This window comes from Strongylocentrotus purpuratus, unplaced genomic scaffold (genome assembly GCF_000002235.5).
Source record: "Strongylocentrotus purpuratus isolate Spur 01 unplaced genomic scaffold, Spur_5.0 spur5_scaffold_1, whole genome shotgun sequence".
NCBI lineage: Eukaryota > Metazoa > Echinodermata > Echinoidea > Camarodonta > Strongylocentrotidae > Strongylocentrotus > Strongylocentrotus purpuratus.
In genome coordinates, this window is record NW_022145594.1 from 34319828 (window position 1) to 34337368 (window position 17541).

A 17541-nucleotide genomic window follows, 5' to 3' on the forward strand; every position below is an offset into this window, starting at 1 on the left:
CGTGCGTGAGCTTAAGTCACCGGGGTGCGGACGTCAGGGAAAATGTAAATACATCTTCACTGAACATGACTTAATTTTTTGGTGCCATGCATGGCTTCAAAGCTCGATGCTTGCATATTTTTGCAAAAGAGTGAATAAAGAACTTAGGGAAGCAGATGGCGTTGTGTAACATTTTGTAATATTTGGAATGCCAGAGAGGTACTGTGCATTGATATGGACAGCTGTTGATGAAAATGATGGCTGGAGAGGGTTAAATTTCTTTTTGTTAAGCCAGGTTAATCTTGTATATTTTTCCCTCAGAATATTCTTTCGAGACCCTCTCCATTCATTACAGTTTCCTGGTTGCAGCAGGGAGAAATATTGGATGAGACGTTTTTTTAAAATGCAAAATTTGTTTTTACTTTAAATTGAAATTTGGACAGCTACACAGGCCATTAACAAAGTTTGTTCTCTCCTCAGATTCAAGGTCGTGAAACGGAAGACTCCAAACCAGACCACCATTGACAGATTACCTGTTGGGAGTCTCGTGACCACCACTTTCATCCCATTTTACTTCACCTCAGTACCATCCTCCGTGGTAATCACCACATTCTCCACACGTTTGACTGTCTTCATCATTCACGTAAGCATCCCTTTGTTTACCCCCCTCCCCCCTCAATTTGGTTTTGTTTACTACCATGTACATGTAAGTCAACAAAAGATTTACACCTAGAAAATTGCTAATTATTTTAAAAATCATCTTTGAACAGTAAATTATTTTACATATTATGAAAGAGTGTTTTATCCAAAATAATTTGGTATAATTTTTGTGTGGTATGTGTGTTTACGCTTGGATGAACAGGAGGCATTGTTTGCGAGTGTGCAAAAATCGACTTGCGCCCAAGTGATGCCTACAGTATGTATTATGTTGGGATTAGCAGAGTAAAAGAATGAATTGAATGTATCAAAATGAACATTGCATATGCCTTTTGCAGAAGCAAAGTCACACACACACACATGCGCTCACGAATGTTTGTTTATATTTTATTTTTTGATATTTGATATGTGTGGCATGACTAATTTTGTAAGAGATGTTATTTGAATCCTCAAAGACTGAATTAATACCCAAATCCCAAATTTTTTATTCAAACATCACATAAGCAACTTTGGCACAAGTCGATTTCTGCACTCTCGCAAACAATGCCTCCTGTTCATCCAAGCGTGAACACATACCACACAAAATGATATTAAATGATTCAGGTTAAAATACTCTTTCATAAGATGTATAATAATTTATTGTTTATAGATGATTTTTTAAATAATGACCTTGTATGTACAATATATGCATAAATAGCTCATATTTGTGATATCAGATCTGATAGGCAGATTACTATCAAAATTGAGTTGACAAATAAACTTAGTGCATGTTATGCCATATGCAGTCAGAGATCTATCTAGTTTGTTTTTTTTAATTGCAAAATTTGGTTCTACTTTAAATTAAAATTGGACAGCTACACATGCCATTAACAAAGTTTGCTCTCTCCTCAGATTCAAGGTCGTGAAACGGAAGACTCCAAACCAGACCACCATTGACAGATTACCTGTTGGGAGTCTCGTGACCACCACTTTCATCCCATCTTACCTCACCTCAGTACCATCCTCCGTGGTAATCACCACATTCTCCACACTTTTGACTGTCTCCATCATTCACGTAAGCATCCCTTTGTTTACCTCCCCCTTTCAATTTGGCCTCCCTTACTATATCTCTCTGATCCCTTTGTTCTTATGCTTTCCTCTCTTTTCCCACCCAAATGCCTTCCCATTCAAGGTTTGTATCACTGTTTTCATTAGGCATCCCCTATTCTTATTTACATTTTCCTTTACCCTCTCCCTTGTCCCATGATATATAACTTATATATATATATATTCTGTGTGTGTTTCCTCTCCATTCCCAGCCAAGTTTGATTGGGAGTCACAACCTCTTTATTGCTCTATGTTTACACCCCCTTCCTTAGCTGTATGCATATGTTTGTATTATGTTTAGTATATAGTATTATGTTTTTTATGTTTCCTCGTCAGTTAGCCTCTGATAAAGTTTCCGCTAGGATAAAAAAATTAGGCCCTACATTAACTCTCATTAAATTAAAATGATCAGATAAAACTTTGACATGATTTTGTACCTCCTTCATGAAAGCACAATCCCATAGATATACTTCATGTGTGTGTACTTAAGAAAAGAAGATATCATTTTGAAGGTTGGATATGTTTTGTTGCATCTTCAATTGTATGTGATAGGGGAGCTCAACACCAAAGCTATTTTGTAAAACACATATCAATTTTAAGATTGTGTATAGCCTTCTAATATGTTATCTATAGAGTTTGATAGCAAGTTTTGAGAAAATTTCAATTTATACACAAGTAGTCAACAATAACTTTCCACAATTTTGTGTTGGGATCATTCAATTCATACCAGTTGTACATACCTTGAAAACTTGTGTCCGAAACAAAAATTGTTCACTTCATAAAATATTCACTCATGCAAAATAATATGAATGTTAATGATTTAAATTTTATTATATATTTATATTTTGTATTACAGATACTGTACATATCAACAGTTGATTGACGGTTGGAAGTTCCCATCACACTTGTCATCAAACCAGACAGCTTTCAACCAGAATCTTCCAGGTGTAAAAAAAAAAAAGTAAAGTAATACCATAGTAATATGAAATGCATATATTTTGGATTGTAAATCATTTCTTTATTTTAAAAAAATAATAAAAATACATACAGTTCTGCAGATGTACAAAATCACACACCCAAAATAATGTTTATAATTATATGGAAATTACATGTACACTGTAGGTGTAAATGTCACCCTTTATATTTTGATATTAATCATAGGTTATGTTGTCAGATTAGAAGATGATGTAAATCATAGCAGAGGGAAAAAAAAGATTACCTTTTTTTTAGGTTGGAGAGATTTTGTTGCATCCTCAATTCTATGGGTGACAAGGAGGGCTCAACACCAAAGCTATCTTGTAATACACATATCGATTTCAAGATTGCGTAAAGCCTTTCAATATGTTTTCTATAGAGTTTGATAGCAAGTTTTGAGAAAATTGTAATTAATACACAAGTAGTCCTTGGTCATTATACAAATGATGCACAGGTTTGAGTGCGTCGGTAGGGATTGTGTGCACAAGGTACCTTTGAATGGTTTTAGACCAAATTCAAAGGTAGCGCGTGCACACCATTGCACCGACCCACAAATTAAACCTGTGCATCATCTGTTTTATAAGATGGGGCCCCCGAAATTGTCAAAAATACAAAAACTTGTTATTTTACAGATTTATTGGATGCATGGCAAAATCATGCGTCTGGTAATTATAACGCATGATTTTTAAATTTGCATAATTTGTTTGTTGTTACTTAGTGCAATGGATTTAAACAAATGGAGAATGACTTCAGCCTAAACCTTAACAAAATAAAGTCAGGCCTAACTGACCTTTACATGAAACAAAAGAAAGTCTTTAAATCAATAAAAACTTATTTTGCAAGCTTTTTTGAGTGTAGGGGTGGTGCAATCTAAATTAGAAGAGGTCTGGATCTTGTCCATATCAAGTACAGAAATTGAGGCTTTATGTGTGGTGCTTCCTGGCCCCTCTCGCTTCAGTTTCACCAACACAGCCTCGAGAAATTGAAATTTGTTACAGATATCTAGGGTACAGTGATCCAAAAAGTGGCGTTGTATGCCACAGCGAAGGTACTAAAGTCTAGGTTTACAACTCACCGTCGGTCTATGTACAGAAGCATAGAACTTAGTTTAGAACTATAACAGTTTGTCCAATTCTGGCGTAAAAATGTCTCCTAAATTGACGTTTTTGATTTGTGCAAACTTTTCCAACTTTGAGAATCCATACTTAATTGAAATTTGCATGCTAGTCACATCTGAATCATCCAACAATTTAGATAATTCTTCTTCTTATAGAAGTTGGAAAATCAAATCGCCGCCGCGATTTCGCCATTTTGTTCGGGATATCAGTGTGATCGATTTCAATATTGCATATATCGTGTTGATATTGCGTGCATCCAGTAAAATAATTACACGGTAATTGACCAATCAAATTGCAGGGATTTTCTAACCATCTTATAGTACATTATGTGAATGAATCATAATTGAATGGCCTTTTTTATATTCAATATCAAAAAAAATATTAACATAAATTGATATATATCCAAACAATACTGATGGTTTAAAAAGCATTCCATCTCCTTGTTTATGTCTCATGCATATCTTTTTCTTTTCTTTTCTTTTCTCTGTCTGCAGGTCCTCGATTTTCAGTACGGTATATGTTTTGCGTTCTTTGTATAAAAGACTTCTATACACTCCTTTCATTTTCAGACGTCTTGTTGGACTGAAATATTTTTCACTTCCACTCATTTCACCTCCCCTCTAAGAAGACATTTCCCATAAGCAAAAAAATCATTACATGTTCATTTTTCATAAGAATTTATCACAGCTGTGAGCTCATTTCATCCATTTCACCTCATTTTTTCATGAACGATTCATCCCAATAACGCTTGAAATAAGATTTGAAACGAATTGGAAAAGACTTGAAACGAATTGGAAAAGACTTGGAACGAATTGGAAAAGACTTGAACGAATTGGAAAAGACTTGGAACGAATATTAAATAACTGATTACAATTCCTTAAAAAGTGTAAACGTGTGAATTTCTTTAATTCTTGGTGTAAAAGTGAATGATATTTTGGTATACGAGTTGTTAAGCTTAATGTAAATAAATTAATGATAAAGAGTGAATTTTCTGATATTAAAAAAACAACTTTGGGCTGTGGTGAGTTGCTTTGAATTATAAACTGGTGGAATTTTCAAAGATTGGTGACAAGGTTGTGTGTGTATATATATATATATAGAACGTTAAAGACAATAAAAATATTGCACAAAGAAAACGGGAGATTGCATAAGAGACTATAGGAAAAGCGAAACTGACTGTCAAGGAGCAGATAATTGAGCATAGTGGTATATTCGAGATTGTAAGAGAGACTAAATAAAGGAGTGAGTCTGATTCATTGAATAACGGCAAGATAGTCTTTGTGTAACTTACAGGAACGCAAATAATTTAGCAGAGTTGTTTGATAAAAGAGGCACAGTGTGATTAGAAAGAAATTTCAAGAACGTAAAACCAAGAGTGACGTAAAATTTGTTTATAATCGAGTAAAACGAAGGGTTTTGTGAGAACGTGAAGATCAAAATAAGCAAAGTGTGCTAAGTACATATAAAAAAGAGTGACGGTGAGATAAACCTGATTACTAAAGTTCAAAGTATATGTACGTATGTGTGTAAGCCTATGTTATAATCATTAAAACAAAAAGAAAACGCATTATATATTGAAGAACTATATATCGTATAGATATAAGCCAACAGATTGCATTTTTTTTCCGTCTAAATTATATACATGAAGTTCTGAGCGAAATCGTATCAATTTGTACGGCTAACCATGTTGGAAAGGGACACATCACTTGGATCGGATAGTAACACGTACATCATGAAAGGCAATGGGGATTGTTGCGTCTGTGGCCTAGATATTCAAGAGAATGAGAACAAAACAACCTGTGAAACATGCTTGAACCATTACCATGTGCCATGTATGGGATTACCTTCTGCAGAAGAGTTGACTAATGCTCAAGTAGTATGGATATGTTGCTATTGTGGTAACAACAATTTGTCTAAGCGCTTATATGACCAATTTGGTATCCCTATTGACGTAAACATGTACGAACATCTAACGAAAGACAATAATGATAATGACCACGCAGCACAGCCAAGTCCTATAACTCGTGCACAAGACAAGAGAAACAAATCTTCATCAAGCGGGAAAAAGCATATTCCTCGGGGCAAGAAAAGACTACTTTCGGCAAACCAATCAACCACAAAGAAAAGGAAATCTGATGAATGTAAGAATAGTAACATAATCGAAGATAATGATTGCCAATCGTGTACAAGTGACATTAAAACGACATTCACAAGAAATACATTTAGGAAGAGCACCAATTATGATCGAACTGATGTAACTGCTGATGATAGTGCCGAAATTTGGAGAACGGTAAAGACAAGGAGAACTAAGCCGCTTAATGAAAGAGGTGTGTCCCGTAAAGCAACGAATGCGAATAATGACCCATATTCTAGCATGGACAAAGGCAAAGGTCGAGAGAAAGGTGTCACGTACATTGGGAAAGCAATGGCATACTTGTACTCAAGATCAGCAAGAAGAAAACAAAAATCACATTTGAAGCAATCTCAAAATGGAAATAATAAAGACCTTGCCAACGACTCAACAGAAAAGAACATCACCATCAATGAGAACGACCTTGCCAACGACAAAACAGGAAAACAGTCCACCAAAGAAAACAAAGATAACAATAGTAATAGAGTTTTTGTAAAAAGTTTGAGCACTCCTGTGAAAGACAATGAACAAGAAAGTCAAATATCTTCCGACCATAGTTATCAAATTGGTGTGATGGCTACACTTTTTTCTAAGAACAACGACATGAGCAAATGGACCTCTTCAAATCTTGATACTATCGTGACATGTGCTAAAGACGCCGATATACCGGGTGATCCACGTGAATCGGCCAACAATCCTAGTGGAAAGATAATTCATGCCTTTGACAAATGTTTTGAGTTAGAAATTTGTGAATCCCACACCGGCCCTCTAATACAAGAACACACTGAAACGAATGTACCCTCTGGTAAAGTTCCGCTGATCAATGCCCTACAAGATGCACTAGATACACAACAAAAGTCAGATGGATGCCTTGTCGAATTCAACGAACATACCTTTGTTATAATGCCTCATACCACTGGATATTATATCTTTGACACACATGCACAAAAAGAAATAGGTGGACGACACATGTTGATGCACACGAACACATGGACAGGTGCTTACGCATTTTGTTTACAATTGGCACATATAACGAATCTCCCAAATAGTGTAGCATACAGACTTATCCAAGTGAAAGTACATGACCCTCAACAGAACAATGTATCGCAATTTCCGAAAGACACAAGCAAAGATGACGACAGTGAAACTGTACAAAGGAACACACTTGCATCTACAAGTAATCTAATTGAAGAGGAAGGCATAGCCAACATCGCACCACAATGTCCCAAACAATTATCCACAGTGACATCAAATACACATGAAAACCCCCCTATCGGTGATTCTACAAAGATTAAAATCCCCACAGAAAGTATCGATGAAGAACATGTATTTGCAGATGATAAGTCAAACCACTTGCAACAGGAAGAGGGAAAAGGAAAGAGTGAAACAAGCATGCCTACAAGCATATGTGATGAAGACCCTGATGATTTGATAATACTAGGAGAAATACAAAAGTCTGTCTTGCACTTTTCACCTGTGAATGAAATGAAGAAGAAAGATTATTGCACAAAGTTAAACATTCAACAGATCACACCCAATTCTGATAATGAAGGTCAAACATGTCAACCTATTGAACATCCATGTACAATCAAACATATAACGGGTGATGGAAATTGCTTCTTTCGTGCCATATCATTTTGTGTATCAGGAAACGAGAACAACCACTTACTTGTGAGAAAAGCTATTGTTGTTCATCTTTTGAAAAACAAGAACAGATTTGAGACACGTTTGAGAGATGGTTTTGCTAACGTTTCAGATTACGTGACAAAGAGCAAAGTATTTCAAAGGGGTACCTGGGCTACCGAAATGGAGATTATGGTTTTGGCAAATTTGATTGAAACTGATATATACATATATGACGAGCAGAACACTAAATGGAGTATATTTTCGGGCAAGGATGTACAACTTGGAATGGTTACCTCTGACAAAGGAATTTACTTGAGAAATACACAACGTATACATTACGATGTTGTTTTGTCAGTACAATCATTTCACTGCGATAATCCCAACGAACAGCACAATGGAACTGAAAAGGAGAACACACTTGCATCTGATGCTCCACAATATCAAGAGAAATACACTACAAGCACACCACTATGTCCTAAAGAATTATCCAAAATGGCATCAAAAAATGATAGTGATAATATAAACATTCCCATCAATGGTTTGCAAACAGTTGAGGGTCCCCAAAAAAGCATCCATGTAGTTTCAGTGACCGATGAAAGTGAAAAGAAAATTGGATCGTCTGTTGCTCCAAAAGTATCTATGTTAATTAGACAAAAGACATCGAATGTTTGTGAGACTTCTGAAAGAAAAGGCATGAAACAAACGAGTAAAACAAACAAGGTGGACAAAGCCTATAAGCAAAAGTGTCATGAAAGTCGGACAACAAATGACCCATCCCAGTTTCAGAAAAAAATACGCACAGAATACCACTTCAATCCTATATCCTATGAGAATGCCAGTCCTACGGATAAAACCCAGTCAAACGAACATAACAAAACGGGTACGAAGGTAAATTTACAAAAAACGATTATTGCTCAGGGAACGTTCAATCAGGGCCATCCAAGATTTGGCAATTCAAGCGGAAAACAATGTGTTTGTAATTCTTTAATTGCAGTGTTAAACAGCAAGTCTAAGAAAGCCAACCAATGGAAAAGTTGTGATCTAGATCGAATCTTGACAATAGGTGATAATTTGTATACCAATATAAGGAAAAGCACTTCAGTCACAACGGATTACTTAGCCATGAATCAATTACCTACGGAATTGGATGGATATGATGATTGGAATGACTATTTTACGATTGTATACCACGAAACAATTCTAGGACAGCTATTGGAAGTTGAATCGCATAATAAAGAACTTGGTTTTTTGACATTAGAACAGGCATTCGAACAACAACTGTGTAAGACTCGTGATGCCCATTTTGTGACTTTCGCCAACAACACATTTGTAGTTATAACAGGACATGAGGGGTATTTTATATTTGATTCGCATTCAAGAAGCAATCGAGGCTTTTTAAGTCAAAATGGGTACAGCATCTTACTTCATACACCAAGCTGGCAAGGGGTTTACAAACATTGTATGACATTAGCAAAGACATTGAGTTGTCATATGAACCATTATTTTGAAGTAACTGGAGTATCAGTACAAGCAATATCCGGTAAGAATGAGACATTAACCGGTTTTCCTATATTACAAGGCATCCCTACTTGTCAGAATATGTCCTCAACTACGCAATATAGCACAACGTCTCAATGCCCAACACATTCTGATGAAAAGAAACAGCAATATAAAGCACCAAATCTAAAACATAATAGAAATCCAAAAAAGGAACACATTATTGAGCTTACTCAAGAAACGACTGATGATTTGCACAAAACGAGTAAAACTAAACTTTCCGATGTACATGACTACAATGGCCAACTATTGTCATTAAAGAATGCAAGGGTTGAATTGAGAAAATTACAAGAAACGGAATTTGGAGACCATTGTTTTGCCAATAGAACGGAAGTGACTGTGACAATAGACAGCTCTGTAGATGAAAACTTAAAACTCTCTAAAATGGAAGATGAACAAACAAAAAGAAGGACAACCAGTTTGAAAAAAGATGCAAAAGCCAAATCAATTGAAAGCGTTTCCAAGAAATCGAATGGAAAACGAAAATGGACTGAACTTGAAAATGGAGCTCAACTTAGTTCTGACCGCAAAAAACTCAGACGAACGTCACAAAGGAACAATTCTAGAAATCATGATTACCAAGCAGAATCCAATCGGGATATGACTGATTCAAAATTGAATGAACCAAAGGTCACCACAAGAGGCAGTGCTAGAAAAGAAAAGGATGTAATAAGAATTAGTACAGGGAAATTTGATAAAGACTCTGATGATTTGATAATATTAGAAGAAATACAGCAAACGGCCTTGTACTTTGCACCACTGAATGAAATGAAAAAGAACGAATCATGCACAAAGTTAAACATTCACGATATTACACCAACTTCTAACAATGGAGCTGAAACATGCACACCTATAGAACATCCATGTACAATCAAACATATAATGGGTGATGGAAATTGCTTCTTTCGTGCTATTTCATTTTATTTATCAGGAAACGAAAATAATCACTTACTTGTGAGAAAAGCTATTGTTGTCCATCTTTTAAAACACAAGAACAAATTTGAGAATCGTTTGAGAGATGGTTTTGCCAACGTTTCAGATTACGTGACAAAGAGCAAAGTATTTCACAATGGTACCTGGGCTACCGAAATGGAGATTATGGTTTTGGCGAATTTAATGGAAACTGATATATACATATATGATGAGCAAAACTTTAAATGGAGTATATTTTCGGGCAAGGATGTACAATTTGGAAAGGTTACCTCTGACAAAGGTATTTATTTGAGACATACGCAAAGAATACATTACGATGTTGTTTTGTCAGTAAAATCATCTCAGTCTAATATTCCTCACAAAATATACAAGAATAAGCAAAAAAGGGAGATTAACATGAATCCTGAAGGAACAAAAAAGAAACGAAAGAAAAAAAAGGGTTATGGTCAAAGGAACAAACAGAGCAGAGAGATCATGAGGGAAAAACGAGCTACATCAAATAAAGAGACTAGTATCAAGAAGAAGGAAAAACGTTTACAAAGTACAATAGCTCGCAAAGCAAGGAGATCAAATGCAATGAAGGTTAGATATGCGAATGATATAGTTTACAAAACACAACGAATTCTGAGCGCAAAGATTGCACAAAACCAAAAGTATCACGACAGATATTTCTTTGAACTAAACAAAGACACCAATGGAAAACGAAAGCAAAATAAAACTCGTATATGTGGTGAAACTTTTAGGAACAGGCATCTTAATGCAATGAAAGAAAAATACCACTCTGACTTAGAGTATAAAACCAGAAAAATCAAAATCGTTAAAGAAAAATATTTGTCAAATGAAAGGTTCAAGGAAAAAGTTAAATCAACATCAAGAATTCGGTACACAAATCCACAATTTAAAAGTGAACATAAAGCAAACATGAAAAATAGAATGCAAAAAAAATATGCCAATCCTCATTTCAGACAGCAGCACAATGCAACCATTAGAAAAAGATATGCCAATCCTCATTTCAGACAACAGCACAAGGCAACAATGGGAAATGTCATGAAAAGGAGATATACCAATCCGCATTTCAGACAACAGCACAAGGCAACCATTAGAAAAAGATATACCAATCCGCATTTCAGACAACAGCACAAGGCAACCATTAGAAAAAGATATGCCAATCCTCATTTCAGACAACAGCACAAGGCAACAATGGGAAATATCATGAGAAGGAGATATGCCAATCCTCATTTCAGACAACAGCACAAGACATTAATGAAGAGTGTGTCGAAAAACAACTATACCAATACAGAATTCAAACAAAAAAGGTCAATGTCCTTAAAAATGAAATATCGGAGAATTGATAAGTACAGGCAAAATGTACTCAAACGTAATTTGAAAAGAGCTGAAGTTAATAAACTGAAAATGACCGATTTACATAATGTATTAAAGCACTTTCGACAAATTACTTGTGGTGGACCAGAATATATGTGCTCTGTGTGTTTCAAACTTCTTTTCAAAAGCCAGGTAATGAAATGTATTAAAAGCAAATATATGGACACTTCATGTATCAGTGACAAATATTTGCATGTCTGTAATTCACAATGCACTTTAATATGTGACATAGCAGAATCTGATAGATCATTTTTATGGATTTGTTTCACCTGCCACAACAAATTACGAGCTGGAAAACTACCTGCAGAAGCAAGTATAAACAATCTACAACTACATGATATCCCGGAAGAAATTGCACAGTTAAATAATTTAGAACAGCATTTAATTGGATTGCATATCCCTTTCATGAAATTAATGGCTTTGCCAAAAGGTGCTCAAAACGGAGTGCATGGTCCAGTTGTGTGTGTACCTTCAAACACAAATGAAACAGTGGAAATGTTGCCTAGACCAGAGACCGAAGACCAAACGATTCGTGTTAAATTGAAAAGAAAATTGTCATACAAAAGGTATTACAAATACAAGTATGTGAATAAATCTAAAGTGTTGAATGCACTACAGTACTTGAAAGAAAACAATAAGTGGTATTTTGATGTCACCATTGATAACGATTGGGAAAATTCCTTTTCACAGAATAATGACATACACAAAGACGATGATGAAATAGAAGACTCAGCAATTGATGAACACATCTTGCCAAAAGATCCAAACCCTGAAGAAAACAATCCTATCGACAGTTTACATGGTCAACCATTGCACACAAACGATGTTGAAGATGATTCGGAAGAGCGGTTATGTGGGATACAGTTAGATACATGTTTACAACCAGCAAATATTGGGCAGGAAATTTTAGATCAATGTTTTGATGAAATACTTTGTTGTGCTCCTTGTGAAGGAAACAGTCCTGTATCAATACTGAAAGATGAAAGCAATGAAGCAAAATGCTTTCCGTCATTATTTCCAAAGGGTCAGCCAACATTCCATGATGTTAGAAGTGAAAACATAACCTTGGGTCGTTATTTGCAAAATAGATTGATGCATGTGGATAACAGATTTGCTCAAAACACTGATTACATCTTTTATGCCCAGTATATCTATGAAATGCAACAAGTTTTGTCACAGGTTTCTATTGCATTAAGACAAAGTTCAAACAAAAAGTATGATTTCTCTTGTATCACTGCATCCGATTTCAAAAATGTGGATAAAGTTTATGAAATACTAAAAGCGGACAAGGGGTACAGATTCTTGAAACAAATTCGTGGCACACCCCCATACTGGCAAAATGCACAGAAAAATGTTCTAGCAATGGTTAGACAACTTGGTAAACCAACCTGGTTTGGATCATTTTCTTCAGCTGATTTGAGATGGCCTGAAATAATGAATACTCTACTCAGACAAACGGGCGATGCAAGAAAGATAGACGATTTAGATTGGGCAGACAAATGCAATCTTCTAAAATCAAATCCAGTTACTGTTGCTAGAATGTTTGATAAACGATTTCACACTTTTTTGAAAAAAGTTATATTATCACCATCTAAACCCATTGGTAACGTCATAGATTACTTCTATCGTATTGAATTTCAACAAAGGGGATCACCTCATGTTCATATTTTGATATGGATTGAAAATGCACCGATATTAGGAGTTGATAAAGATAAAAATGTTGTACAGTTCATTGATAAGTACATTTCATGCGAGAAGCCTACAGAAAAGGAAGATCCAGAACTACATGAAATTGTTTCACACGTCCAGAGCCACAGTAAGAAACATTCTAAATCATGCAAAAAGAAGGGAACGACGTGTAGATTTAATTTTCCAAGACCAATATCCAAAAGAACGTTTATCACGAAACCAGTCGATGTTGGTGAAGGTAAAGATATGAAAACCGATCAAAAGAATGCCAAAGAATTGTTAGAATCTGTAAAAAATGAATTAGCAAACGAAACCAACTATGAGAGTACAAATGACCTTTTTAGAAAACTTGGTATTACCCAAGAACAATTTGAGAAGGCATATGCTGAATTAGCATCCCAAGAAAGTATAATCCTCAAAAGAAAACCACAAGATGTCTGGATAAATCAGTTTAATCCACACTTACTTAGATGCTGGAATGCTAACATGGATTTACAATATGTTTCAAATGTATTTGCCTGTGTTTCTTATGTAGTGTCTTACTTGTCAAAAGCTGAAAGAGAGGTGGGAATGCTATTGAGTCATACACTATCAGAAATAAAAGAAGGAAATAATGATGCAAAGCAAAGCATGAAAAAACTTGGTCAAGCGTATATGCATAACCGTGAAGTATCAGCACAGGAAAGTGTCTATCGTGTTTGCTCTCTGAGACTAAAGGAATGTTCAAGGAAAGTTGAATATATACCTGTTGGACCTGACCCTATCCGAATTTCTTTACCTCTTAAAATAATACAAAACCGAACAGATGATAACGAGGAGAATATTTGGATGACAAGCAAGGTTGACAGATACAAAGCTCGACCAGCTGGTTCCAAATTTGACAATATGTGCCTGGCTTCCTTTTGTTCTGAATACAGAATTTTAACATCTTCTCAGATGGACGCTTCACGTTGTAAAAGAAATAAAAATGTATTTGAATTAAAACAAAATCTAGGATACATTCAGAAAAGAACACGTTCAGATGATGCAGTGATACGATATCCCCGGTTCAATCCTAAAATATCGCCTGAAAATTACAATTTAAGCCTACTACAACTGTTCCTGCCGTATCGCACACAAGAGCAATTAAAACCTCCAGGATTCGAGACCTATGAACATTTTATTCAGAGAGGTTATGTTAACATATCTGGGGAAAAACTGGAAAAAGTGAGCTCGATTGTGATAAAAAACCGTGACAAATTTGAAAAGAATGCCGATGCCATTGACGAAGCAAAAGAGTTTTTATGCAAATTTGGACCACAAGAAAATGCTTGGGCTCTTTTATGTCCTGAAACTGAAGCGGAAAGACTTGAATATCCCAAAGAAGATGTAGATATTGAAGATTTTGAGGCTGATCGTGATATTCCTGATTTAAAATCTACCAAAACAAAAGATGACCAAAGTGTTGAACTTCGATCTTCAAAAATTTCTAGACATGAAGGTCATTCTTTGATCAGAACCTTAAATGAAAAGCAAAAAATAGTTTTCTACAACATAAGACAATGGTGTCTTAACAAAGTAAATGGAGGAAAGAGTGAACCGTTTCATATTTTTGTTACTGGTGGTGCTGGGACTGGAAAGAGTCATTTAGTAAAATGCATCTATTATGAAGGAACACGAATTCTAGGCCGAATGTTGCATAACCCAGATGATATACCAATACTTAAGATTGCCCCAACTGGTGTAGCTGCATTCAACATTAACGGTTCTACCATACACAGTGCACTCTCTATTCCACTTCAGATACAATTACCTTACCAACCGTTAAGTGAAGATAAAATAAGTGCCCTTCGAAATAAACTGGCTCACATACAAGTTATAATCATAGACGAGATATCAATGGTACATCAAAAGTTAATGTCTTATATCCATGGTCGCCTAAGACAAATCAAACAATCACGAAACCAAATGCCTTTTGGTGGTATCTCTGTTATAGCTGTTGGCGACTTTTATCAACTACCTCCTGTTTTTGGTACGCCCTTATATAAAGACACTCTTGAAGGTGCAATATGGATAGATAATTTTAAAAAAGTGAAGCTCGACGATATAATGAGGCAAAAAGATGATTCAAAATTTGCACTCCTTCTAAATAAATTACGTGTAAAATCCAAAAAGGATAAACTGTGTGATGAAGATAGAGAAACACTTCAATCCCGTGAAACAGGCGAAGATTGTGAAAATGTTCTCCATATCTATTCCACTAACAAACAAGTACAAGACTGGAACAAACAGGTATTACATAAGAAATGCACAGGTATCGTTTGTATTCTGGCTGAAGACTCCCAAAATACGTCAAAGGATAGGACTAAAGTACGTGACAAGCCATTAGCAAAATTGAAAAGTTCATTAGCACCTTACTTATGGATTGCAGTTAATGCAAGGGTTATGTTGACGAGGAACATTGACGTTGAAAAAGGCTTAACCAATGGATGTTTTGGAAATGTGGTCGAGATAGTGATGGACAGCACGAACTCTAATCCATTGTGTATCAAAGTGGAATTTGACAAATCTTATATTGGTATTTACGCTATTGAAAAGCATCAAGAATCGGTTAAAAAATATGTTAGGCAACAATTCCCACTGAAACTTGCATATGCATGCACAATTCACAAAGTACAAGGTATGTCATTAGACAAAGCTGTTGTCTCATTGAAAAACATGTTTGAATATGGCCAAGCTTATGTCGGTCTAAGTCGTGTTACATCATTATCTGGACTCGTTGTTCAAGACTTTCATGAAGATCGTATATACTGTAACCCTGAAATAAAAGAAAGCCTTGAAAATATGCATTCATTCATACAATCACCTATAGCTACTGATGTTAGTGATCACAACATTTCCATAATTCTCCACAATGTTCAAGGGTTAAAACAACATTATAGCGATTTGAAATGCAATACTGAATTCTCCAATGCAGATTTGATATGTTTGACAGAGACATGGCTTAATAACAAAGATGACATAATTGATACACTTTTAGATGATTTTAAATTCTACCATCAACCGAGATATCTTTCATATTGTGCTACCAATCAACTTAGAGAGCAGTCACATGGGGGTGTTGCAATATACACTAAACTAAAAGTTTCAAGTAGATTGAACATTTCTGTCGACAACCTAGAATCTATTGCAATTATCATAACCAATCCCGTCTCTTTCGTTATTTCAGTTATATATCGACCGCCATCATACAGCATAAAACAATTTTGCAAATGCTTACTCAATTATCTCAATGAATTGCACAAAATAAGTACCAGATGCATAGTGACGGGTGATTTCAACGAAGATTTAATGAAACACAATTCGCAGGTAAACAAACTAATGTGTGATAATGGTTACAAACAATATGTTTCTAAACCCACGACAGAGAATGGTACATTGATCGATCATGTTTACAGCAAAGGACTAGATATATTAGACGCAGACGTGATTCCTATTTATTACAGCTACCACGAAGCTATTAGGATTACATTGTAAATGTTATGTGCAGATATAAGAGCTTGATCATTTTTTGTCATTTACTCAGTTTATTGATAATATAAAAGAACACCCAATGGAAAACAAAAAAGCTAGAAGCCCCCAAAATTATTATTTTCCCCTAGTTACACATTTAAAATCATTAATACAACAAGTATATAACACAGTATATGATTGCTTAGTTACTGTCATTCAAATTGTACCCACCCAAGTTTAATTTGCGGGAACAGTATTAACAAATTGATGTATTTTGTGATAAGTTTGTTAAACACCATAAATCTTGATATTGTTTTATTGTAAATGCAATCGCAATGCTGTCGATTAAGCCAACCAATACTTTTTTCTTTACAAAATATGTTATTAATCGCGGATATATCTCGGATATAAATATTTTGAAATAGGATTTTTTTTTTTTGTAAAAAAAAAATCCGTACAGCCAGGACCAGTCACGCATTGTGTGCCTGGTTCAGAAACGGATTTTTCTTCTCATTCTCTTCCAATTAGATGGTGATAGCTTTAAATGGGTATTAATATTTCCCGATAATAATTGCCTAAATAAGGGACATGGTTGTTTTATTTGTTAAGCTTAATTATTGCACCCTGGCTGCTGATGAAGAGTGCAGTAATTAACACACGAACATATCTCATGCCATGCTTCACATGTCTGAAAACATTTATGGGGAGAAAATTAAAATTACAAAAATGTTGTGTACAAACAAATGAAGAGCTGCTCATCAGTGACATCACTCACAGATGCCATTTTTTATTTACACTCTAAACTTTCACAAGGAATAATTTTTTTATTATGTGTACGACTTTTTTCAAATTTTCACTTATCTGCATTTCTAATTTTTCTACTTTCATACAAAGCAACAAAATATAAGAGGGACT

At 35.2% G+C, this 17541-nt stretch overlaps 1 long non-coding RNA gene across 1 annotated transcript; it reads left to right on the plus strand.

Annotated features, from left to right (window-relative positions):
* Positions 1-206: 206 nt before the first annotated feature.
* LOC115921071 lies at positions 207-4693 on the plus strand. Its single transcript, XR_004062726.1, has 4 exons — positions 207-622; positions 1528-1690; positions 2579-2683; positions 4310-4693. It is a non-coding gene; the product is annotated as an uncharacterized LOC115921071 (long non-coding RNA).
* Positions 4694-17541: the final 12848 nt, after the last annotated feature.